The 9,057-nt window shown below is 30.8% G+C and overlaps 1 protein-coding gene across 2 annotated transcripts in view; it reads left to right on the forward strand.

Annotated features, from left to right (window-relative positions):
- The first annotated feature begins 1,619 nt into the window (after positions 1–1,619).
- LOC100571490 (neurogenic protein mastermind-like) overlaps positions 1,620–9,057 on the forward strand; it is a 256,717-nt gene continuing 249,279 nt past the window's right edge. Inside the window, exon 1 of one of the 2 annotated variants that reach the window (XM_029489235.1) lies at positions 1,620–2,566. The gene's annotated coding sequence lies outside the window, so the exon portion shown is untranslated. The remainder of the gene's footprint in view (positions 2,567–9,057) is intronic. The other variant, XM_029489236.1, reaches the window with a different exon arrangement.

Consider the following 9,057-nt stretch of genomic DNA (forward strand, 5'->3'; position numbering starts at 1 on the left):
TAGATATACTATTATTATGCGAACCGTCCAGGCATTAGACAGAAATCGATCATTGCATGCGCATACTCGGCGGCGTGCGTATAAAACGTTTACGCCGACGTTACGGCAAACTTTGATGAACAAATATGTTTTGTAAACGACTTTTCCACGTCTAATCGAGTCCGGAGTTTTTCAAGTTTACAAGAAATCCATTCAGCGAAAACTTTGGTCCGTATAAAAAGAGTAAAAAGAAGTGGGCGGAAAACGACGACGGGCCATCAAATTATTTATAAAGTTTAACTCGGCAACTTTTTTCATATTTTTTCGTGTAAAAATAAATAAATGAAAGAGAAGAAAAAACCCTAAAGTAAAGTAGAAAGAAAAATATATACGTATTTATACTCTTCGGGGTGTCGGGATGGACGTGCGGGTGAGGTGTCGCGGGGTGAAAGCAATCAAAACTTCGCCGTCATTGAGCTTTGCGCACAGAAGCAGCGGCGGTGGTGGTGGTGGTGGCGGTGGAGTGCTACGTTATATATATATATATACATATATCACGGCTCGCTCGGATGTCATTACTCGCTCGGCAACTTTTCCGCGGCCACTAAAAGTCACGCACTCTTTTCGAAGCGACAATCGCGGATCTCAGTTCTCCTGTAACACAGTGTTGTTTTGATAATTTTAAACAATGTCGTTTATATCAATTATTATAATATACAATATAATATTGTCTAAATTTAAAACAATGATAATTATAATCAAACCATCCCCACCTCACTCTGCGCTGTATTATTACAATAATTAATACTATTTATAATATTACTACCGCAGTTTATTTAGTGAGTTCCGCAACTTTATTATACATTTATACTCTATTTACTCGCGCGTGTTAGAGCGTCTGCTGATCTGTGTCTCGCGATTAGCACCGGTTTCTTCGTATTATAATATTATTATTATCCCAAGTCTACCTATACACAAGTCTCCGATAGTACGAATCAAATGATTGAAATCGTGAATAACACACACAAACGTGCTCTCGAATGGCGTAAGCAGCAGTGTGTCTGTCGGCGAAAAGATCGCGATGTTTAAGTGTCTTGGGCAGAGAGGGTGGTGGCGGCGGCGGTGGTGGCGGATAAAAAGTTCGGCGAGTGCGAGGGGCTCAAAGGGATGTGGAGCGACGAGGAACGGAGAAAAAAGAGTGGAACGGAGAAAAAGAAAAAGGAAAAAACTCGAATATAGAAAAGAAAAGCGAGGAAAAAGTCGAAGTCCGCGAACGAGCCAAACGTAGTGGTGGCGGGGGTGGTAGGAGACGGCACGCGCGGCGAGGAGTGGGGGGGCTTGTTGCTGTTTAAAGTAATTTCTTTCGGCGTGCGCGGGACAATCGGTGGCGGCAACGGCCGCGGGTGGTGGATGAGCAGCAGACGAGGAGGGTAACGTTCGGTCTGGACACAAAAACGGGAAATGGAAAAGATTGGATAAAGTGCAGCGCCGCTCGTCGTAGTCGTCGTCGTCGTCGCTGTTATGAGGGGCGGTGAGGGGTAGTAGGCGGCGGCAGCGCGCGGGACTTATGCAAGGGATCGTCGGTGGGCCGCGCACGGAAGGGGTGCCGGCGGCGTGCGACAGAGATAGCGCGTGTAAAAGTTTTTCCAGTCGAAGTTTCGCAGTCGGTGTGATTATACCGTTTCGTGTTGAACGGCGGCAGCCGCCTTTTAACCGTGCGCCGCTCGCCGCACCCACACGCGCGCGCGCCATCGCGCGCCCGCCGCCGTACTTACACGCACGTGGACACGACGCCGTACATTATTATTATTATTATTATTATTATTACACTATAGTCGTATCGTTTTCGACCGTTTTTCCGACGTCCGTCGCCGAAGCCACACAGCATCGTCCGTTGACTATAAAATTAATTATACCTACTGATATATATTTTTTTTTTAATCGTTTCAGTGTGGAATAGTGCAATAATTTATTTATTAATCGCTGGTGTTTTTTTTACCGGTCGTGCGCTTATCGCTATCGCCCGTCATAGTTCGGTCCCGTCGCTCCGACCGCGTAAGATACTCGCGGTGTACGTCAGTTTTCGGTCTTCGTTCGGTTATTTTAATCTTTCAATAAGCGCAAAACGTCCGCGGAAAAACACGAGTTATTGATTGGGCACGAGCGGAGTTTTTGTTTTCGCCTCGCTCGCCGTCCGTGGCGCGCGCGCTTCCCGCCACCGCCGCCGACGACAACGTTGTCGCTGACGACGACGACTACGGAGACGACGACGACGACGATAACGCGGCAACGAGTGTTTTTCCGAGAACTCTTTTCGCAACTCCTCCGTTCGCCGCCGCCGCTCCCGCACGCGCCGATATTGTCCCGCCCGGGTCAGGCTCTTGGCGCGCGCGTTACCGCCACCACCGGCACAGACCGGTCGCGCGCGCCGCGTTCGTGACTAGGCCGCTGACCGGTGTGAGCCACATCTGCCGCCACTGCCGGCGCTCTCGCTACTACCGACACGGCCGTCGGACACGATTAACTGCCGGCCACGCGCTCCTATGCGTTTTCCTATTTTGTTAACGACGAAATTATCGTGATCGAGGTGAGTGGTTGACCTTTACTCGCGACACGTCACGATAATCATTACAATTAATATTATATATTATTATTATCATTATATTAATCGTCCACTTGACGTATGATGGTTAACTCTTTTGCATATGGTCCGTCTTCTAATAATTTATTATTATTTTGATTATTATTACTGTTAATGGATATCTAACTTAGACATATTATTATGACCACACAAACCAGATATTATGTTCGCGTTTTGAGTGTGTAGAGTGACAGATATCCACGAATAGTTTCAAGGCGTACAAATGCCTCCAATATGTAAACAAAACTTTTTACCGTCAGTTGAAAATCTATACGTTTCCTTAAAAAAAAAATTTTTATTCGAACTCAACTTTTATACAAGTGTAGGTATACGTTGTTTGTTTTTACTGTTTGTAATTGACTAGCTACCTATATTATAAATCATATTATTCGTGCTATTTTAAATTTTATTTATTAGCTTATTATTTTTGTAAACTACGAGTGAAATACCTTGAGAAAAACATTTCCACAGATATATTATATTCTTCGTTATGTAATAATGCCTACTTTAGGTACTAACGAATGTCAAGACTTGAATCAAGACACAATAGGTACCAACGCTATGTAACAGTATTAGATTATTTTATATACCTACCTACTATAATAAGCTATATTGTTATAATTATTTCTACATAGACCATTTATTATTATTAGGTATTAAAATTATTATAACCTGAATAAGACCATTCATGAAAGGAACAAATTAAAAATTGTTATTGATCATATTACTATAAATAATATCAATATCACTACAATGCGTAATTACGTATATATGTATACTATGATATTATGTTAGATTACAAATATGAATAAATAAATTATAAATAAAAACATAATGAATATCTGCAATAGTTTATTTAACTTTACCTATAGGTTGATAGAGTGATAATAATTATTAAAAATATCAAATATGTTCGAGTTTGTTATTAATAATATAAATTAACTTTATGAACAATTTGAATAAGTAATCAATAATCATAGACACCGACATTTACAAATAATTTAAAATACTGTTAAATAAAAGTCTTTATAATATTATAATATTATATAGGTAGATTTTAAAGAGTCAAGGAGTTAATAACATTAGATTATATTATTAATGTTTACGACGTTTTCTAATAAAGGAACAAATAATATTGTTATAAGTTTTGTCGTCTAATTAATTGATATTTTGATATAAAAATCATAATTTACAAACATATATTTAAGATTAATAGAGTTGCATATAAAAGTTTAAAACTTGTTTATCCTAATTATTTAAAAATCTAGACTTTTTACTTTCTGTCCATATCGGGCATATTGTTGTAAAATATTAAGTATTTAAATATCACACATTGAAGTTTCATTGAACTGAATAATATATTTTTATAATGTTAAAATTATACAGTTAAGAAATTATTTAATGTTTACATGTCAATATTAAGTTAAGAAAGTCGTCTACTATTATTAAACACAGTTAGGTATTTATAATGTCGTTTCCCAGTAAATACCTACGTTTCATATAATATTATAATGTACTACTTTTCCATTTGAAATTAAAAATAAAATCTATTTAATTCAGTAAATTGTACCTATATATATATATTAATATGTTCAAACATTTCAATATTCCATGCAATAAATAATTCATATCTGTACCAAGAACTCAACAGGTGTTGGCCCATGTGGGAAAATTGTAATTTGTTATTGCATATATATTGTGCAGTTTGTTTTAACTACAGAATAACAATATTACCCTAATGTTCTTAATTCACGATACAATGGTAGTCTCAACTATATAATTTTATAATTCATACTTTCCGCTAAAATCGAGTATAATTTAACATAAAATATGTAGGTCAATAATTAAACTAATTGTGGTTCTTAATTTCTTATACTTATAGTAACTTAAAATGGTACGATACTATAATCGGAAAATTGGCCGACAATTTATTAAAATTAACTATAATTATATGCGCTCGTCTATAGTAACACTATATTAAGTATTAACATCATTTTACAAATAAATCATATACATCAAAAGTAAAAATATTTATTAATATTAAGTATATCCATATAAACCAAAGAAATATGTTGGCTAGGTTGTTTAATTCAATCATGTTAAGATTATCTGAAAATGTCAGATGAAATGTGATTGTACGAGTAGTTCTTATTATAATATCATCTCGTTTTATATTTCCGAATACCTAATATACCTAATACCCTATAATGGCCATTAACCGCCATTACCAAAAAATCATGACTTCTATTGACGAACAGTTAACAGTTATTTTGTATGAATTAATACAATATTTATATTAATTATTGACTACCTATTATATTGTATTATATTAAAGCTTTGTTTGTATAGTAAAACTATGGCATATTTTATTTGTAATTTTCAACAAGAATTAAAATGAATTAGAAACCAACCGAAGGTCAAAGGTAATCATAAAATTATTTATCTAAATTAAAAGGTACTAGATTCCTTGTAAGTAATAAAAACATTTTAACAAAAAAAGAAAATATATTATTATTTATAGGTAGGTACACTCAGTCTGGGTGTACTTATAGTTACTGCTAATAGTTTACTGCTAAAAATCGATAGAATTCTATAAAACTTTATACTACACTAGTATAAATATGATGTTACAACAACCCAAGAATCGTTTTGTTAGTTTGATACAACTAATCACTTACCCTAATTTAATAATTTTATGGTATATATTATAATATTGTAAGCTTGAATTTTGAATAATAATCGAATATTATTGCACTGCGTTAGTAATTATTTGTAATATCATGAATCGATTGAAGTGAGACTTGAAATATTGTATAGGTAGGTATATTTTGAGAAATAAATCATTCTGAGCAATAAATAATTTAATTTTTTGACAGAGGTTAAGCGTTAAGCTTATATGTATATATAATTGCTATAGTGTTGTAGTTACTTCCATCATTCTCCCTGACAATCCAATTCGTCGGCTTAAGCGTAAAATATAGCCTAGACCTTCTTTATGATTAAACCCAAATCCTACATAGATAAAAAAATAAAAACATTTGAAATAGTGTCAACCTGACCTATAGCCTTCAATCAAGCCGCAGTTCCTATGTACCTACCACTTTATTTTTTAGGTATTATCCTTTGTATTTAGAATGTATGTACATATTTTATTTATTTTGATTCTTGATAAAAATAATAAAAATTACTAGTTACTTGTGATTATAATATTAACTTTGAAGTTTAAATAAACATTTGACAATGGTCAATAATTCTGTACTTATATTACATCAACTGCTAAATACGAATTTTCGTAATTCAGAACGGAACAAATTGAAAAGCATATATAATTCTAGTTTAATCTGAACTTAGATTATCAGCATTCAGCATTTATATTTAAGTAAAAACAGTTTAAATTAAAAATACCTAAAAATGTATCGTTATTTATTGTCTTACATGATTTAATAAAATAAAATATAATATGTTTTATATAGATAGGTACCAAATAATAATTGGGATATTATTTAACAAAAATATTAATCAAATACCTATTACCTTAAGAACAAAATACAATCGTAAAAACAAGGGTAAAAACTAAAACAATTTCAAAACTGTACATTATTTTTTAGTTTAATTGTTTAAATCATTATTTTATAGTATACATTAGTGTATTAAAATTTAATATCATATAAAGCTAGGTAGTTTTAACTTGTAATGTTGGATCTTGGGTGTTACTATATTTAACATTAGTTGTAGTTACTTACGAACTTACATCAATAAATTATTATTCCGGTCATTGATTATTGGAAATAAAAATAATCTTTAGTAATTAGTACCTATATATATTATATATTAAATGCATGTTGCATAAGTATAGTATTACAATTTAAAATATTGTACTAATGAGTAATTAATAATAATTATATCCTATGTATTGTATTAACTGTGATATTATATAATTAGATAGATAAATTATTGAATTAAAACAGTCGTTTAACCATATTTCCTATACATTTGAATTTGAAAATACAGGTGGTACTTGGTACTTGATACAGCATATACCATGGTAAAAACAATACTAATTATACTGTTTACAATTAGATAGTCAACATACATACTATAATGCTATATTATAATATAATATACCTTAGAATAGTGTAAGTTGGCAGTTAGCACTTGGAATATTAATTAAACGAAGTCGTGAGAATTTTAAACAAATATAGGTCCTATACTCTGTAGGTAATAGAAAGCTGTTTGATTCTGTATTCATATGAAATAAATAATTTAGATATTATAATTAAATTCAAACTTTGGTATGAAAACATTTTTAATGTAAGTACATTGTACCAAAGACCAAACTTAAGTCACTTTGTATATTTTAGATCACAAAAAAATATAAAATAGTGATGAATACTTATTTATTAGTTTATTTTTTTATTTATTAATAATTATTCACAGCACATTTCTTTTGTTTATGTTTAAATTTAAGGTCATAACAATTTCGGCAATGCTTCGATTTTCAACTTTGGATGGTTTCTGGTAGTATGATCTATCTTAGTTGAGAGTTGGAGTGGAGGCCAAAACTCACAATTAAATTACCAGATACTTTTGAAATTATTCGGGAAAATTTATAAATACAAAATAATTAAAAAATTAAAGATTAAATAACTATGATGACGATAAATATTTTGGAAATATTTATATAGGTATTAGTATATTTTCTGGACTTGAAATAATTTTGAAAATATTTAGGTTCTTATTTTGTGAAATTTATTGACATATTATAATATGCACATGTTTTTGCTATTAAATTAATACATTTTGATTTATGTTAAATAATGATTAATGGATTAAACTTCAAATATTTTCAAGTAACTTACATCAAAATCGTAAAAACATTATAACACTTATCAAATATTAATTAAGACAGTTATGATATAATGAGTAATCTCAATTTAAGAAAATTTATTTTTAGTTTAATCAACATAACTTTGAAGTTGATTATAAGTAATTTTATAGATATAGTGGTAGAGACTAAAGAGGCTTTGCAAGGACAAAAAAATATTTAAAAGGGTTTGGATTTAAAATAAAAGACATTAATTTATGTTTTACATAATTCAGTATCTCAAACTACTATACAGATAAGGATTTTATTTCATTATTTTTTTTTTATCGACATATTACAACAAAGTTCATTAAAATTATTTAATTAGTTTATAATTATTTAAAATACTTGTTTTGATAGTTTTTTGTCAGATTTGATGCATTTTTTGTAGCTTAGTCAAAAACAGCAATATATAATTTAATTTGTAATTGAATAACTAAATGGCATAGTCATTAGTCTTAACATAGTCTTATGTACTTACTATGTTGTATAAGAAATAATTCAATATTATTAAATACATTATACAAATATTACAATAGGTTTAAATTTAAGACAATGCATTAAGTGCATTGTTGTGTAATGCCTATAATATATATCTATTATATAAACTAAATACATAATTAAGTTTTTCCAATCAAAGTTAATAGTTTTTTATACAATGATAAATTTAATGTAAAATAATTTGTGTTCACAAAGAAATAATATTAATTTGCATTTATTACAATTCGTTAAGATTAAATAAAAAATACATGACATATATCTAGGTACTCGTAAATGCAAGTTTAGTCTGTGCAGAGCATACATGCAATTATAAAAGGTTTTCAACATTAGATATGCATTGCTGCAATATCGTCGTTAAGGGGATTTTTTTTAATCGGCAACTTTTACTCGAAAGATTTGAATGAATATGTAATAGGTATGTTTTATACTTATTCATGTATTTATATTGTACGTGTATAATTTGTGTACCTACTTTATACATACTGTTCAAACGCCATAAAAAGACATAAACGTATTTATTTTTAATTTTTAAGTTTATAACTGTGTAATTTTTAAAGTAAAATTAATAAATGTACATTTAGGTATATGTTATGTAACAAATACATTTTGTTATTGACTATCGCATAACAGTTAAAAACCTAATATCTTGGCAGAATGATTAGTACTATACCTATATAGCATTATATATTAGGTAACACTTTCAGATAACATAGAGTTTAATATTTTCTTACTTATTTATTTATAGGTAGGTACATATTCGAATTATTGAACGCAGCTTCCTCCATAAGTTATTCATGTGAGCGTTTTATTTTTACCATGTACCAAATTTACTTATTGTTTTAAATAATAGATTGTAAATATCTTTATATATATATAAAAGGAAGGTACTATATTTCGTAATAAAAAGTAGTATATATATGTCGCATCCACATAGTGAAACCACTCATTTCATGCAACTGGATATCCAGATAGAGAAATTTGTCCAGATCGTGAATTTTGACGAAATACATTATATGGACATCCATTTCATGAAATGGACATTACCAATTTTGTGTACCTTGTGAAATGTTTG

This window comes from Acyrthosiphon pisum, chromosome A2 (assembly GCF_005508785.2).
Source record: "Acyrthosiphon pisum isolate AL4f chromosome A2, pea_aphid_22Mar2018_4r6ur, whole genome shotgun sequence".
Taxonomy (NCBI): domain Eukaryota; kingdom Metazoa; phylum Arthropoda; class Insecta; order Hemiptera; family Aphididae; genus Acyrthosiphon; species Acyrthosiphon pisum.